A 17,657-nucleotide genomic window follows, 5' to 3' on the forward strand; every position below is an offset into this window, starting at 1 on the left:
CTTTGCTTTAATGACTTCCATCCCAACTCGCGTATCGTATCTGCCACACTCTCTCCTCTATTACGTGATAATACAAAACGAGCTGCCCTTTTTTTGCACCCTTTCGATGTCCTCCGTCAATCCCACCTGGTAAGGATCCCACACCGCGCAGCAATATTCTAACAGAGGACGAAGGAGTATAGTGTAAGCTGTCTCTTTAGTGGACTTGTTGCATTTTCTAAGTGTCCTGCCAATGAAACGCAACCTTTGGCTCGCCTTCCCCAGAATATTATCTATGTGGTCTTTCCAGCTGAAGTTGTTCGTAATTTTTACACGTAGGTACTTAGTTGAATTGACAGCCTTGAGAATTGTACTATTTATCGAGTAATCGAATTTCAACGGATTTCTTTTGGAGCTCGTGTGGATCACCTCACACTTTTCGTTATTTAGCGTCAACTGCCATCTGCCACACCGTGCAGCAATCTCTTCTAAATCGCTTTGCAACTGATACTGGTCTTCGGATGACCTTAGTAGACGGTAAATTACAGCATCATCTGCGAACAACCTAAGAGAACTGCTCAGATTGTCACCCAGGTCATTTATATAGATCAGGAACACCAGAGGTCCCAGGACGCTTCCCTGGGGAACACCTGATATCACTTCAGTTTTACTCGATGATTTGCCGTCTATTACTACGAACTGCGACCTTCCTGACAGGAAATCACGAATCCAGTCGCACAACTGAGACGATACCCCATAGGCCCGCAGCTTGATTAGAAGTCGCTTGTGAGGAACGGTGTCAAAAGCTTAGCTGACGGTAAATCTTCCGGATTGTGTGGTCACGGTCTACGAAACTTTACCGTTCCTAATGTTTCGTACAATGCTGTGCTGGACATCCTCGTGTGCTCGTGGTTCCGCTCAGTCTTGCCCACTGACGGTTCGGAAGTCGGGGAGCGATACAGATTCTGTGAAACGGGGGTGTGGTGGATGTTTACACGTGACTGCCAGCGACAATCGTTGTCAGAGTTAAAACTTACCTACCAAACTGTCTTTTTCAAAGATAAAACTTATCTTTCGATCCTGCAGAGCTACTGTCCACTTATCACTAAGTTTCGTGACTTCTAATTTTCTGTTAAAATTGTCCCCGTGTTTATACACTGATGGAAAAACATCACATCGAAAAATAATTAATGTAGAGTAATGAAATTTCGAGAATAGATATGCCTAGGTAACATATGTAAGTTAGTAACATTACAAGACCACAATTTAATGTAAGTGTGATACAGGCCTTTGCAAATGTGAAATCCTCGAGTAATGGAGCAACAGCAGTATCGGCGCATTTTGTTACAGCGAGTTGCCTACGTTCGGGGGCAAACTTGATCGATTTATCACTCGCTCCACCTCCCCTTAACCTGTTATTCTATTAGTTGATTTATGACCCCTGGTGGTTGATTAATGGCCACCTGGGGATAATCTGTGCTTCTGAGAAACCCCACTAAATCCCTCCCTCTCCCACTCCTCGTCTCTCACCCCTCTGGGAAATCTTCTTTCCAGTACAAGCAAACATTTGATATCAAATTAATTGACAAATTAATTAAACCAATAAATTAACTAACCCTTCCCTCCAAGCAAACACCCCAATCCTCCCCCCCCCCATCCCATTCCCCACCTGGAAACTGGTGGGGAAAGGGAGAGGAAGGATCTCATGACAGGAAATTCAAATCAATATCAATTACATAGCAAAGGATATACTGTTTATTTATAAATTCACAGGGTTTGGACATCTGTTTTGTTTGATAGGAAAAACACATAATTCTCTGCTGTATTGTAAGATGTAGGTCTTGTAAAATACATTGACGAGAAGTAATTAAATAGACCACTTTTTTCTGATCACACAAGGAAATCGATGTCAACATAACACACCGCATATAATGACACTGTTAAAACCTTTCAATCGACACTTCACACTGACCGCAGGTCAGATGTGCTGGTTGGAAATTGTGCGCCCGTGTACTGAATGCTTTGCCAGACTGCACAAGACGCCAGTGTCTGAGAGGTCACACGGCGCCACTGCTGTTGGCCAGCCTTCTTGTGGAACTGACACATCCCCACTAGCTACTCGCTGCCTCACGTCACTGCTTGGGAGAACTCTAACCGACCTGCCCAAACCAGCAGACCGTAGTGTCACAGACTGCTGTGCTATCTTTTTTTTGTGAGCATCCAGCAGCCAGGTCAGCCCCACAACCATGGTCCTTTTTGTTCGTGGTGGTGTCCTTTGCCATCTCAAGTGGTTACTTCTGGTTGCAGCACCTGCACAATGTGCTCCCAAACGCACATGTTCCATACCAAGTCATTGGAAGCATGTACTCAGTGTGCTCGCTCTGCTGGGCAGATATTGAGTTAGTTCACAGTACCACCATAGAGGACGGTGGGAGTAGCAACCCACCACCCCTCCTCCCTCCAGTTCCCTCCGCTCCTTCCCTTCACCCCTATGGTTACTTCTAGTCAGACAAAGATTAGATTAGATTAGATTAGATTAATACTTGTTCCATAGATCATGAATACGACACTTCGTAATGATGTGGAACATGTCAGGTTAATAAAAGATGTCTGCACAAGATATTACATTACACAAAATATTGCATGACACTAATGTTTAAGTTTTTTCACTTAATTTATATCTAGACATTCAGCCAATGAGTAGAAGGAGTTGTCATCTAGAAATTCTTTTAATTTATTTTTAAATGTTAGTTGGCTATCTGTCAGGCTTTTGATGCTGTTTGGTAGGTGACCAAAGATTTTTGTGGCAGCATAATTTACCCCTTTCTGTACCAAAGTCTGATTTAACCCTGCATAGTGAAGCTCATCCTTTCTCCTGGTGTTATAGCTATGCACACTGCTATTACTTTTGAACTGGGTTGGATTATTAACAACAAATTTCATAAGTGAATATACACTCCTGGAAATGGAAAAAAGAACACATTGACACCGGTGTGTCAGACCCACCATACTTGCTCCGGACACTGCGAGAGGGCTGTACAAGCAATGATCACACGCACGGCACAGCGGACACACCAGGAACCGCGGTGTTGGCTGTCGAATGGCGCTAGCTGCGCAGCATTTGTGCACCGCCGCCGTCAGTGTCAGCCAGTTTGCCGTGGCATACGGAGCTCCATCGCAGTCTTTAATACTGGTAGCATGCCGCGACAGCGTGGACGTGAACCGTATGTGCAGTTGACGGACTTTGAGCGAGGGCGTATAGTGGGCATGCGGTAGGCCGGGTGGACGTACCGCCGAATTGCTCAACACGTGGGGCGTGAGGTCTCCACAGTACATCGATGTTGCCGCCAGTGGTCGGCGGAAGGTGCACGTGCCCGTCGACCTGGGACCGGACCGCAGCGACGCACGGATGCACGCCAAGACCGTAGGATCCTACGCAGTGCCGTAGGGGACCGCACCGCCACTTCCCAGCAAATTAGGGACACTGTTGCTCCTGGGGTATCGGCGAGGACCATTCGCAACCGTCTCCATGAAGCTGGGCTACGGTCCCGCACACCGTTAGGCCGTCTTCCGCTCACGCCCCAACATCGTGCAGCCCGCCTCCAGTGGTGTCGCGACAGGCATGAATGGAGGGACGAATGGAGACGTGTCGTCTTCAGCGATGAGAGTCGCTTCTGCCTTGGTGCCAATGATGGTCGTATGCGTGTTTGGCGCCGTGCAGGTGAGCGCCACAATCAGGACTGCATACGACCGAGGCACACAGGGCCAACACCCGGCATCATGGTGTGGGGAGCGATCTCCTACACTGGCCGTACACCACTGGTGATCGTCGAGGGGACACTGAATAGTGCACGGTACATCCAAACCGTCATCGAACCCATCGTTCTACCATTCCTAGACCGGCAAGGGAACTTGCTGTTCCAACAGGACAATGCACGTCCGCATGTATCCCGTGCCACCCAACGTGCTCTAGAAGGTGTAAGTCAACTACCCTGGCCAGCAAGATCTCCGGATCTGTCCCCCATTGAGCATGTTTGGGACTGGATGAAGCGTCGTCTCACGCGGTCTGCACGTCCAGCACGAACGCTGGTCCAACTGAGGCGCCAGGTGGAAATGGCATGGCAAGCCGTTCCACAGGACTACATCCAGCATCTCTACGATCGTCTCCATGGGAGAATAGCAGCCTGCATTGCTGCGAAAGGTGGATATACACTGTACTAGTGCCGACATTGAGCATGCTCTGTTGCCTGTGTCTATGTGCCTGTGGTTCTGTCAGTGTGATCATGTGATGTATCTGACCCCAGGAATGTGTCAATAAAGTTTCCTCTTCCTGGGACAATGAATTCACGGTGTTCTTATTTCAATTTCCAGGAGTGTATATACTGTGAGGTTACTGTGAGGATCCCTAGATCCTTAAATAGATGTCTGCAGGATGACCGTGGGTGGGCTCCAGCAATTATTTTGATTACACGGTCTGGTGGCGGCAACTCTTTGATATTGATAGCTGGGAAAGTCCTCTCGAAACGTATGCTCTCTCTCTCTCTCTCTCTCTCTCTCTCTCTCTCTCTCCCTCTCTCTCTGCCTCTCTCTCTCTCTCTCTCTCTCTCAGGTGGCTGCTTTCAGGCCAGCGAGTGTCTGTCAGGTGCCACACTAACCACTCCAAAAGTACTCGATACCTGATAAATCCCTAGCTGCGATGTCTTGGAAATATTGCCTCACTCTGTCAGATTGGTTGCCTAATTAATTAATTAAATTGATGCCCTTTGTGTCCAGTTAATTTTTACTCGGATCCTATTGGTGGATAGAAGGACTAGTGTGTATGGTGGGATTTGGTCCCGCGACTGCCCGGTTTCCAACTTTCCAGATTTTCTCCCCCCCCCCCCCCGCCCTCGCCCCTTGCTTTCTGTTGGCGGATAATGGCACAGTTAGGTCATTTGGCATTAGGTCAGTTACGTTTGAGGTAGCTGAGGGTTCAAATTTCAGCTCAGTCGCAAGCTAGATCCTTAAACAATCTGCAGATTGGTTATTTCCACTACTGGAAAAATAATTTGACCAATCGGAGATTTGACGTCTTGGTTGAAAGAGGTGCTGCATAAAATAAGAGATGGAATTTCAAATTTCGGCATGGGTTTATAACACCACGGTTGGCGAATTCTAGACCACTACAGGTCTGCTAACTGTATTTTATAAACCACTATAGAATTCCTAAGTTTGTTCTCTCAGCTGCACCAGGACGAAGAAGGAGAAGGAAAGGGTCTACCACGAGATAGGATAGTAACAACAACAATTACCGCTACAAGACAGACTGCACTCCAATGCATTGAGAAGAACTAACCCATAATCCTAGTAGTTGTCGTGGCAAGATGCCTGAGATTCCTGAAAACACTCATACATATGGCCCACTCCACACACAGCAGCCTGTCCCCTCATCCACTGCCAGGTCAGAGAAAACTGTTGCTGCGAATGCGGCCTCAGTCACGTGTGCCTGTCATGGGAAGCACCCAGGGATGATCAGAGTGATAGGACAGCCCCAACAATTGGCAGTGATCGATACTGAATCGCTCAATTTTCACATGGAGACCACATGCAACACACGCAGTCACAGTGTAGCCTGGGTACTAGTACACTATTCAGCTATCCAGAGAGCGCTTCGAGGGCTGCCACTGGGACTTGACCCCGCAGCTGAAGGCAAGGATCGACTAGGCGGCCGGCAGGAACTTTTCTTTGTACCTACCGCTCACGACAGCCCGAATCTGGAAATCTCAGTTCGTTCCGGTCACCAGCTACCTCCGTCAAACATCTGAACGGCCAGTAGAGTCGTCCTAAGAAACCAGCCACATATTTATCACTGTAATTAAAATTAAATATTACGATTCAGCCCCACTCTGGTGACATTCGACAACGAGTGAAGTATCGGAAATACCTCTTCCTGACAGCTGTGTTTCTCGGACGAATGTCATGTTAAAATACCAATATCTATATCCTCCTTATGACTGGACATAATTTTCCACGTAAAAACTTCATCCCCATTATGGCCGCCCGATGCACTGAAATCGCATTATTCTACACCAGATCCATACCTCCCTTATGACATAGTTATTTTCTTTGCACATGTCGGAACACTGACCCCAGTAACTTTATGCCTCAACACATACTTTATAAGCCTGCTGATCACAGTGAATCTATCGCACATCTCCTACTAAGTATAATACTTTGCCAATAACTGAATGCTGATGGCACCAAACAAAACTGAGCGTAAATCCGCGTTGGATGGACATCCCTCACTTGTTTTTCTTGCAAGTGGTACCTGTGGTACCTGTGGTGTCACCGCCAGATACTACACTTGCTAGGTGGTAGCCTTTAAATCGTCCGCGGTCCGTTAGTATACGTCGGATCCGCGTGTCCACACTGTCAGTGATTGCAGACCGAGCGCCGCCACACGGCAGGTCTAGTCTAGAGAGACTACCTAGCACTCGCCCCAGTTGTACAGCCGACTTTGCTAGCGATGGTTCACTGTCTACATACGCTCTCATTTGCAGAGACGACAGTTTAGCGTAGCCTTCAGCTACGTCATTTGCTACGACCTAGCAAGGCGCCATATTCAGTTACTATGAATGTATTCTGAACAGATAATATTGTGAATCATGTGCCGTCAAGAGCGACGTTCATCATTAATGGATTAAAGTTAAGTCTCAAACTAATTACGTCCACTTTCTGAATTCTAATTCCTTGTCATGTTCCAGACCTCACGTCAGTATAGTCCTTCCCTCCTCACGCCAGCCTGCGTGAGCTAAAACGCGTGCATTTCGGCCTCCATTCGTAACACGGTGTTGGCTCTTCTGCCAACACAACAGTACCAATGTGTCTTAGGAAGAGAGACGTAACTGAATATAGACAGTGGTCGCTGGGGTGTGTATTAACAACCGAAAGGGCGGGTGCGCGTCACCAGAGGTGTAAGCTCGTAATAAAATTACCCTTCTCACCGAATTTAGAATGTGATTTGTCTATGGAACATGGTATTAATCCGATATCTGCAACTGCCTCATGCCACTGCTAGACATTTCCCACGCTAACAGAAGTATTGGGACAGGGCCGGTCCCGTTCCAAAGTACCGTTATCCATGATGGCGGCCATGACGTCAGAGACACACCCCCCCGCCCACGTATACGCGCTAGGCATGAAATGTTTTCATAACACCGCCACCATTCCAAAGCACTGTTATTCGACAACAACAAGGTCGCACCCAGTGTATCCACCACGTGATGCGTGTCTAGTCCCTATCGCCGTAGCGAGGTGCGAGAGAGAGAGAGAGAGAGTTAGCGCCATCTCTCTATGTCGCAACCCCGCGCTTACATACACGCGCTAGGCAGGACCTATACAAATCAGTGCACGGTCCACCTCACTCTCACACTGCTCGTATACTTCGTTCGTCCAGTACTTGTCACGTCTTCGTAATTAAACGTGCAAAAATGAAGCGTTCAAGTGTAACTGCACTCACTAAGGATACGATATTACTTATTGCCTAATCCACTTCCTCTTACGTCATCACGTACAATACATTACAATTATTTTACAGAAATACATTTCTTAAACAAAATTTTCAAAACAAAATTATAAAAACAATCATGATGGTCTGTTCCTGTGGATAAAATAAACGTTTATTAATTTAGTCATCCCATCACCACATGGTCTCTAACTACTAATTTCTCTATTTCTACTTTCTACAGTTGACGTCAACATGCTACTACATGCCGTGACCTTTTATAGTAAACTCCTTTCCCTGGCGTCGCTCAGTTGCTGCTATTATCTGCGAACAATTAAAAACATTTGTTGCACATTATTGTAGGTTACTGTAACTCCGAATTTCTCCGATACCCCTTTGATGTTGTGCTTGTTTGACTGGTTATGGCATTGGTCTTCCGCTCCTAGTCTGCTTCTGTCTGTAACGGTAGGCTCAATTCAACGTCATGCTTATCTGTTGAACAAAACAAGAGTTAGTTTTCCACGTTACAGCAAGTAAAAATCAGTGATAGTGGTCAAGGTTCATGGCTGGACTTGAGAGCATCTATCTTTTGTGGTGACCTTCATTATCATCCTTTAAACTGACTGGCGTGTTGTTTTAGCGTCTCTGCTTAACTCAAATAGTTAAGCCCAGACTCGGCTAGCGTCTCTACAACACTCCTACGGCCCAAATCATCAATAAGCTCTGTCGATCACGCTATTGCGTGCGACCAGCCACCTGATTTACGTCTTTCTATGACGGCTCAAAACTCGCCTTTTCACACAACATCCTCATCGCACCCATTACGAATTATCCATGTTTGGTGCGTCCCTATCGCCTAATTTCGATTGACTGACCACCGGATAGTCGTTTTGATCACCGTACTCACACTATCAACACAATTGAGATAACAGGTGCGTCTCGAACACTACTGCGTCGGACAGACCACCTCATAATTATCACCCGAAACACCCACAATCGCCATACGCCGATAACGCAACGGGTGGGTCCTGAACACTACCGCGTCGGACATCATACCCTGCACTCGTCTCAAGAAACGCAACACATTCGGTGGGACGCAATATCCACCTACCACATCACAACACGCTCAACACACCCCAAATCCATCCACCACAGATCCAGATTTTCTATACTAAGCGACCCAGTGGTCCCCATACAACAAAATTTAACATCAAACACATAATATACACACAATCCATACCAAAATAAGACAAGCACATGAAAGTAGGAAAATAAATACACACAACATAAAACAAATAATCACAAAACAAAAATAAAACACTGCCTATACTAATACAAATAAACATCGCCAACAAATCACAAAAATCTAATCTAATTATACACTACTTTGTTCCCGGCCGCGTTCTTCCGCTGCCGAGTGTGCCGCCCTAGTCATTCTTGTCTGTTTTGCGCAGTTTGCGTACGGCCAGGGTTCGCCGGGCAATCTCCTTCAAGCAATCCCCCTGGTTGAAGGAGTATATTGAACTAAATACTGAAAAGAGGGCGGTCGCGAGTAATGATTTTGAAAAAGACTTTTATAAATTAATGAATATTTCCATTTTGGGGAAAACTATGCAGAATGTAAGAAATGAACGCGATATTGTTATTAGAACCGCATGGGAAGGGCGTTATGGCGTGAGAAAATGTATAGCCAGACCAAATTTTAAGCGTGCCACCATCTTCAATGAAAACTTTGTTGCTGTGGAGATGTCGAAGACTGCAGTCCGACACTGTCGTACCGAGCAGGGTTTGGACCTTACCCGACAGGAGACGGAAGAATGAGCAGGGGATCACCTGCAGGTCATGACAGTAGTTATCATGCGGAAAGGGGAGACTTGGCGGTAGACGGTTCAGGCATTGCTGGATTCTTGGAGCGTATGATGCAGAAGATAGACGCTAGTACGAAAGTGATGCAGGAAAGAATTTAAACGTGTAGAAAGGAGAGGCAAGCTAGTCTGCAAAGAATCAGCGAAGAAACACACAGCAGCATACAGGAGTGTAGAAAGGGTTCAAATGGCTCTGAGCACTATGGGACTCAACTGCTGTGGTCATAAGTCCCCTAGAACTTAGAACTACTTAAACCTAACTAACCTAAGGACATCACACACATCCATGCCCGAGGCAGGATTCGAACCTGCGACCGTAGCAGTCGCGCGGTTCCGGACTGAGCGCCTAGAACCGCATGACCACCACGGCCGGCGAGAGAAACGAAGGAGGACACAGAGAACAAGACCAAGGTCGGCAAAACTGTTATAAATATGCTGCAGACACGAGTGAAAAAGATTGAAGAGACTGTGTCGAGCAGGAAGGAGGAAGCCAGAGAGGCACCACTGATAGCAGAATTTGCCGAATTTAAACGACAAATCGAGAGCAGGGTAGAGGCACTGTCAGTCGACAGAACTTCTACAAATACAGGACAAACTGGAGCCGATATTCAGACAGTATCCACGGAAGAGGTAACCTCGGAAGTACGGCAACGGGACACAGTATCTGTCACAGGAGTTGTGAACCGACGTGATAATGAAGCATGCATGCTGGAAACCAGACCGTTAGAACGTCATGGCAGCTATGAACCGCGAGGCACACGTACGGAGGTACCGCGTGTAGTAAGTGATTTGCCGGAGGCGGAGTTCAGTAGCAGAACAACTGGCGCAAGCAATTGCTACCCGCTTAGGCGATCCACCTCGCACTTGCAAGAGCCACAGGATATCCAGGAGGCGCACACGGAGGTAGTTTATGAAAACATCGAAACGCCACAGCATAAAGATGAAACTAGGCAGTTTGATTATAAACACTTTCTGTCGGTAGACAAGTTCCAGCACTATAAGGATGATAATAATACGTTACATCCAAAAACGTTCATTGGACAGTTTGATCTAACGTTACCACCACAGTGGCCGTTAATGTACAAACTTGACTTTGTGTGTGCGCACTTGGAAGGTGCATCAGCGGAAAGTATGCGTAGTGTTGCTAAAGGTTGCAGAACATACCAAGAGTTCCGCGACGCATTTATGAGCAGATATTGGTCAAAGGAGACCCAAAACAGAATTAAACAAGATATCCTCATGACACGCGACTTCGAGAGCTCAGGTTTCCGAAGTGTTGTGAAATTTTTATAGAACATTCTGAAAAATAATCAGTATCTGGACGAACCGTGCAGCCTTGGGGAGATTATACGCGTATGCTATATGAAGTTGCCACTTACATATCAGCAGACGCTTGCTGGCAGATGCGGAAATGAAGTAGAAGCATTTAAGGGCATTCTTAGGGAACTGGAGTTTGCCTATAACGACCAGCAGGTGCGTGAGAAGAAGAAGCAAAGGGGACCGCATGAGGAAGGCCAAGACGCGAATATAGAGAGAAACAGAAACCAGATGAGGAATAACTATGCCGGTAACGGTAACAATAGGGGAAACAACCCACAGTGGCGCGATAATAGAGGACAAACATTACCCGCCACAGGAACGTAGGTGGAACCAGGGTAATAATAACTGGAAACCAGCCAATAAAAATGGAAGGGATCAACCAGTGCAGAACTGGAGAGCGAGTGAAAACCTCAATCCAGAACCTACACAAATAATCAAAATACGTCCGGCGAACCCTGGCCGTACGCAAACTGCGCAAAACAGACAAGAATGACTAGGGCGGCACACTCGGCAGCGGAAGAACGCGGCCGGGAACAAAGTAGTGTATAATTAGATTAGATTTTTGTGATTTGTTGGCGATGTTTATTTGTATTAGTATAGGCAGTGTTTTATTTTTGTTTTGTGATTATTTGTTTTATGTTGTGTGTATTTATTTTCCTACTTTCATGTGCTTGTCTTATTTTGGTATGGATTGTGTGTATATTATGTGTTTGATGTTAAATTTTGTTGTATGGGGACCACTGGGTCGCTTAGTATAGAAAATCTGGATCTGTGGTGGATGGATTTGGGGTGTGTTGAGCGTGTTGTGATGTGGTAGGTGGATATTGCGTCCCACCGAATGTGTTGCGTTTCTTGAGACGAGTGCAGGGTATGATGTCCGACGCGGTAGTGTTCAGGACCCACCCGTTGCGTTATCGGCGTATGGCGATTGTGGGTGTTTCGGGTGATAATTATGAGGTGGTCTGTCCGACGCAGTAGTGTTCGAGACGCACCTGTTATCTCAATTGTGTTGATAGTGTGAGTACGGTGATCAAAACGACTATCCGGTGGTCAGTCAATCGAAATTAGGCGATAGGGACGCACCAAACATGGATAATTCGTAATGGGTGCGATGAGGATGTTGTGTGAAAAGGCGAGTTTTGAGCCGTCATAGAAAGACGTAAATCAGGTGGCTGGTCGCACGCAATAGCGTGATCGACAGAGCTTATTGATGATTTGGGCCGTAGGAGTGTTGTAGAGACGCTAGCCGAGTCTGGGCTTAACTATTTGAGTTAAGCAGAGACGCTAAAACAACACGCCAGTCAGTTTAAAGGATGATAATGAAGGTCACCACAAAAGATAGATGCTCTCAAGTCCAGCCATGAACCTTGACCACTATCACTGATTTTTACTTGCTGTAACGTGGAAAACTAACTCTTGTTTTGTTCAACAGATAAGCATGACGTTGAATTGAGCCTACCGTTACAGACAGAAGCAGACTAGGAGCGGAAGACCAATGCCATAACCAGTCAAACAAGCACAACATCAAAGGGGTATCGGAGAAATTCGGAGTTACAGTAACCTACAATAATGTGCAACAAATGTTTTTAATTGTTCGCAGATAATAGCAGCAACTGAGCGACGCCAGGGAAAGGAGTTTACTATAAAAGGTCACGGCATGTAGTAGCATGTTGACGTCAACTGTAGAAAGTAGAAATAGAGAAATTAGTAGTTAGAGACCATGTGGTGATGGGATGACTAAATTAATAAACGTTTATTTTATCCACAGGAACAGACCATCATGATTGTTTTTATAATTTTGTTTTGAAAATTTTGTTTAAGAAATGTATTTCTGTAAAATAATTGTAATGTATTGTACGTGATGACGTAAGAGGAAGTGGATTAGGCAATAAGTAATATCGTATCCTTAGTGAGTGCAGTTACACTTGAACGCTTCATTTTTGCACGTTTAATTACGAAGACGTGACAAGTACTGGACGAACGAAGTATACGAGCAGTGTGAGAGTGAGGTGGACCGTGCACTGATTTGTATAGGTCCTGCCTAGCGCGTGTATGTAAGCGCGGGGTTGCGACATAGAGAGATGGCGCTAACTCTCTCTCTCTCTCTCTCGCACCTCGCTACGGCGATAGGGACTAGACACGCATCACGTGGTGGATACACTGGGTGCGACCTTGTTGTTGTCGAATAACAGTGCTTTGGAATGGTGGCGGTGTTATGAAAACATTTCATGCCTAGCGCGTATACGTGGGCGGGGGGGTGTGTCTCTGACGTCATGGCCGCCATCATGGATAACGGTACTTTGGAACGGGACCGGCCCTGTCCCAATACTAACAGATAGTATTTGTAACATTCTATCTCGATACCATGTAGATTGTACAGTGTAACAGAGGTTCTGCCATATATCCACGGGGTCACAGGCGAGGGATGATGATGGTTGTCTGAGAATGTTCACATTCAGTAGATCGTGTGCTGCGTGAGGAATCATATATAAATGCAGTGCTACATTCAAGTCGTAAGAAAGGTACAAAATCAAAAATGGTTCAAATGGCTCTGAGCACTATGGGACTCAACTGCTGTGGTCATAAGTCCCCTAGAACTTAGAACTACTTAAACCTAACTAACCTAAGGACAGCACACAACACCCAGCCATCACGGTACAAAATCATATGACCAATACAGCGGCTTTTCTGATTCATAGTGTGACGCTTTCTGGTAGAAATTATGTCTGCAAATTGGAATCAAGTCTCCTCATTTAACCACACACTTGCGTTGGATCCTATGGTGATGTAGTTTAATGATTACAGCCACTGCTGAACCATATACGTGGCACTCTCATATCCCGAAACGACTCACCTTTTTCGAACCTATCTACTAAGGACCTCATACAAGAAAACTCCAGCGTGGTTTTAGACAGTCTCTCGGTATCTTGTAACTGTTCCTCAGTCTCTGACCTGCCTTCCCTGCAGTTTTGTCCATGCGATCGTTGCAATTTAAGTAGGAATTGAGCCGAAGTCAGAGAACAATATATGTACCAACTTGTGCTTCCCGTGGAGAAACAGGGTGAGCTGTGTTGATGTGACAGGACTGTGTTTTGACCACTCAGTGGAAATGGGAACATATACAGAAAAATAATTCATTTGTGCTACGTGTTGACAACTGTACTACATTTACAAGCAATTTTAGAATACGTGGTGAGAAGTGATGTCATAATCACATGGACAGAAGTGACATAAAATCGATAAAATTACGAAAATTGACAGAAAATATATATAAATTGAGGGAAATCCGCCAAAATGCTGGGAAACTGAGGGCGAATGGGGGAGTGTTTGCCTGTCTTCTGCTTGGTGCAGGAAAATTTTTGTACATGGAACGAGTATGTGACAGCAGAAGGAATACGAGAAAAAGTTGACATGGAAACACTGGGAACCAATGAAACAGTCATTTTTCGTCGATAGCGATAAGACGGGGAGAATAGAATGTTTAACGCAGATGACCACCAACTGTAGAGTAATAAATTTATATATGTGGGATCACAAGCCCTGGTATGACTCCAAAGTTATTGGAAACCACCTTATAGATTTTTATGAAGTGTCCTTACCTAAGGAGCGTTGTATTATCAGCTGGGAAACTGTAATATACAACTCCAGAATGGATCATGTGTTTGGCTCTGTGCAAGACTGTTTAATTGTTTTAAGCCTTAACAAACAGCATTTACAATTTGTTTCTCTGTATTCTCCACCAGTCACAACCATGCGCTGTCAGGTAACAAATACCCTACACAACAGTTTCTGCACTTTTCTTTAACAACATTCTGCTGTATGTCTGTTGATGTAATAGTGATACAAGCAAGGTGACTGCTGTCTTTGGTGCTTTCCTGGAAAGGAGAACCACTTGCCTCTAAATTGACATGGATCTGTGTTAAAGGGCGATAGAAAGTAAATGAAGTGATCAGTTGAGAGAGGTTGTAACGAGGTATGATTTAATAGTAGACTGATGATGCATTCTAGACAGACGGAGATGACTAGTATACAATTGCGTGTTCTGTGAGTGACTTAGAGCGCTATCTACCTGCAATCGCTAACAGCAAACCTCTCCATACCACAGTCAGGAGGGGACTTCCAGCGCAAATATGGTGAATCATATCCATCAATGGAAAACATATTTCAACATCCTGCTCTAGATGGATGAAGATGTGTGTGTAGTACTTCATTTCTCTGCCACATCTTGGACGTAAATCGAGTCTTCAATTTCATAACTGCAGTGACTCTAAGTTAGTGACAGGGGCTTCTGAGATACTGCAATCCCTGTACATACATCTGCTTAAGAAATGTTGTTTGTGTATGCAAAAGTATGTGTTCTGTTCATGGACCTAGTGCAGCATCGCGTGTAATTTCACATATCAAACAACGCTGCTGTGCTTTTGTGTTTACGTTCTACAAACATTTTTCTCTTCCTAGCACCTTCTTGGTATGGGACCAAGATACTACAACAATTCTGCAGAATTAATAGCACAAGTGATTTATGTAAAATGTTTCAAACTCCTTCCATCTCGATCTCCATCATGCATTACTCAAACATTTCTCCTACTTCTTCTTAATCGTCTGTTAAGTCACCACAGCTCTCTCAAATATATCAGGCTTGTGCCTATTATACACCAATAAGGAGTGCTAAACTTCTCAGCGTGCAAACATCTAGGGAGATCGTGTGCAATTGGGCAGGTGATATGTGTAAGGTCGGTAAGGAATAGTCTTCGCGGAATGGCAGTTGCCATAGTGGAATGAAAAAAATGGGTTTATATCACCAGCACTGGTCACTATAATTACTCTTTGCGAAAGCAAAATATCAAAGTGTATTGACTACATGGAACTCAGCTTATTCTGATCCCTCACGAGATGTCAAATGTAGTGGGTATAGCACCTTCCTACTTCCGGTCAGTTTCAAATTAAATTGGAGACGGTGTTGCAGGGTGGGATGGGTAAAGACAGAGGAAGAGTTACGAGATGCACATAGAGATCATATAGGGTTTTGCTCGTGGTCCTTAGCATATAGGTTCAATGAACGGGTAGCTCATTTTGAAATAGAGGAATGAGTACTAGAGCTTTAAATCCCTGACTTTATCCCATGAATGCGAGTATACTTTGTGACTCCGTCCACATAGGGGGGAGGAATGGGGGGAGATGGAAAATCACAATAAAATCTTACGAATTTATAAAGTGTTTCGATTAAGGAATGTAGTTTTGCACCTCATCTCTGGTTATGGCTATTTCCTACACTAAGAAACAGTATTTGTGTCATTTGATGTAGGTTGTGTAACAGCGATTGTGATACGTCGACATATTTGCGCTCAATATTTCTTGGTTCCACAAGCATTCAATTGTTTTCAAAGTGTTATACTTTGTAGGGGATGTGTAATAGATTCGCTGTAATCAGCAGGCTTATAAAGTATGTGTTGAGGTGTAAAGTTACTGTGGTCTGTCCTCCGACATGTTCAAAGAAAATGTCTATGTATGGTCGTAAGTGAGCTATGGATTGACGTTGAAAATTGCGATTTCAGTGCATTGGACAGCCATAATGGGGATGAAATACTTTACGTGGGAAATTATGTCCAGTCATAAGGACGATATTTCGACATGAGATTCGTCCCAGACCACAGCCATCAGAAGAGGTATTTCCGATACTTCACTCATTGTCAAATATCTCCAGCGAGGGGCTGTAATCGCAATATTTAATTAAATTAACAATTGCAGCTTCAGGGTGTCTCGAGTGGTGGGTACAAAGAAAAGTTGCAGCCAGCCGGCAAGTCGGACAAGTCCCAGTGGCGGCTCTCGCGGCACTCTCTGGGTGGCTCAATGGAGAACTACGTATTCTGCTGTCTGCACAACTGCATATGTTGCATGTACTCTCCGTGAAAAATTGGCCTATGTTCCAATGATCACCGGATGCCCTCTGTGACAGACGTGATTCACTCTAGCATACACGCGTGTCCACGACTGCAGCTGCAATCACGGCGGCAGTTTTCTCCAGTCTCTAAGCTTTGGAGCTGGCGGTGTACGAGAGTATGGTGAGTGGGCTGTATGTATGAGAGTTTTCAGCGATCTCAGGCATCTAGCCACGACAACTACTACGATCGTGGTTTAGTGCTTCTCAACACATTGCAATGCACTCTGTCTTGTAGTAGTATTTGTTGTTGTTGTTGTTACTATTCCATCATGCGGTAGACCATTTCCTCCTCCTTCTTCGTCCTTGTGCAGCTGAGAGAACAAACTTAGGAATTCTATAGTGCTTTATAAAATGCACTTAGCAGACCTGTAGTGGTCTGGAATTCGACAACCGTGACGTTATAAACGCAAGCCGAAATTTGAAATTCCAGCTATCATATTATACAGCACCACTTCCAATCGAGATGTCAAATCCCCGATTGGTCAATTTATTGTCTCCAATAGTGGTAATGAGAGCACACACATCAATCCAACCCCTCCGCAGATTGTTTAAAGACATAACATGAACTGAGCTGAAATTTGAAATTGTCAGCTATCTCCAATGTAATGGACCTCCTGTCAAACAACTTAACTCTGCCATTATCCGCCAGCAGGAGGAAAGGGCGTGGGGGAGGGAATGTCCAGAGGGATTTGGAAACTGTCCAGTTGTGGTACTGAATCCTAGCATCCTCCAATAGGATGCAAGGACAAACTGCCTGAACACAAAGGGGATCGATTTAATTAATTAATTAGTCAATCACTCTGATCAAGTGAAGGAATACTTCCAAGACATACATAGCTTGGGATTTACCAGGTATCCACTACTTTGCTCAGGACAAATGAGTGGTTAGTGTGGCACATGAGCCGTGCGGGATGGCCGTGCGGTTAAAGGTGCCACGTGACGGCCTGCGCAGCCCCTCCCGCCGGAGGTTCGAGTCGTCCCTCGGGCATGGGTGTGGTTCTTAGCATTAGTAGTGAGTAAGTCTAGGCACCGATCACCTCAGCAGATTAGTCCCTTAGGAATTGTCACA

The 17,657-nt window shown here is 45.2% G+C and overlaps 1 protein-coding gene across 1 annotated transcript in view; it reads right to left on the bottom strand.

Moving 5' to 3' along the window:
• The window catches only part of LOC126249510 (facilitated trehalose transporter Tret1-like), a 353,193-nt gene that overhangs the window by 3,431 nt on the left and 332,105 nt on the right, over positions 1 to 17,657 (bottom strand). The window lies entirely within an intron of this gene.

This window comes from Schistocerca nitens, chromosome 3, assembly GCF_023898315.1.
Source record: "Schistocerca nitens isolate TAMUIC-IGC-003100 chromosome 3, iqSchNite1.1, whole genome shotgun sequence".
Classification (NCBI taxonomy): Eukaryota; Metazoa; Arthropoda; class Insecta; order Orthoptera; family Acrididae; genus Schistocerca; species Schistocerca nitens.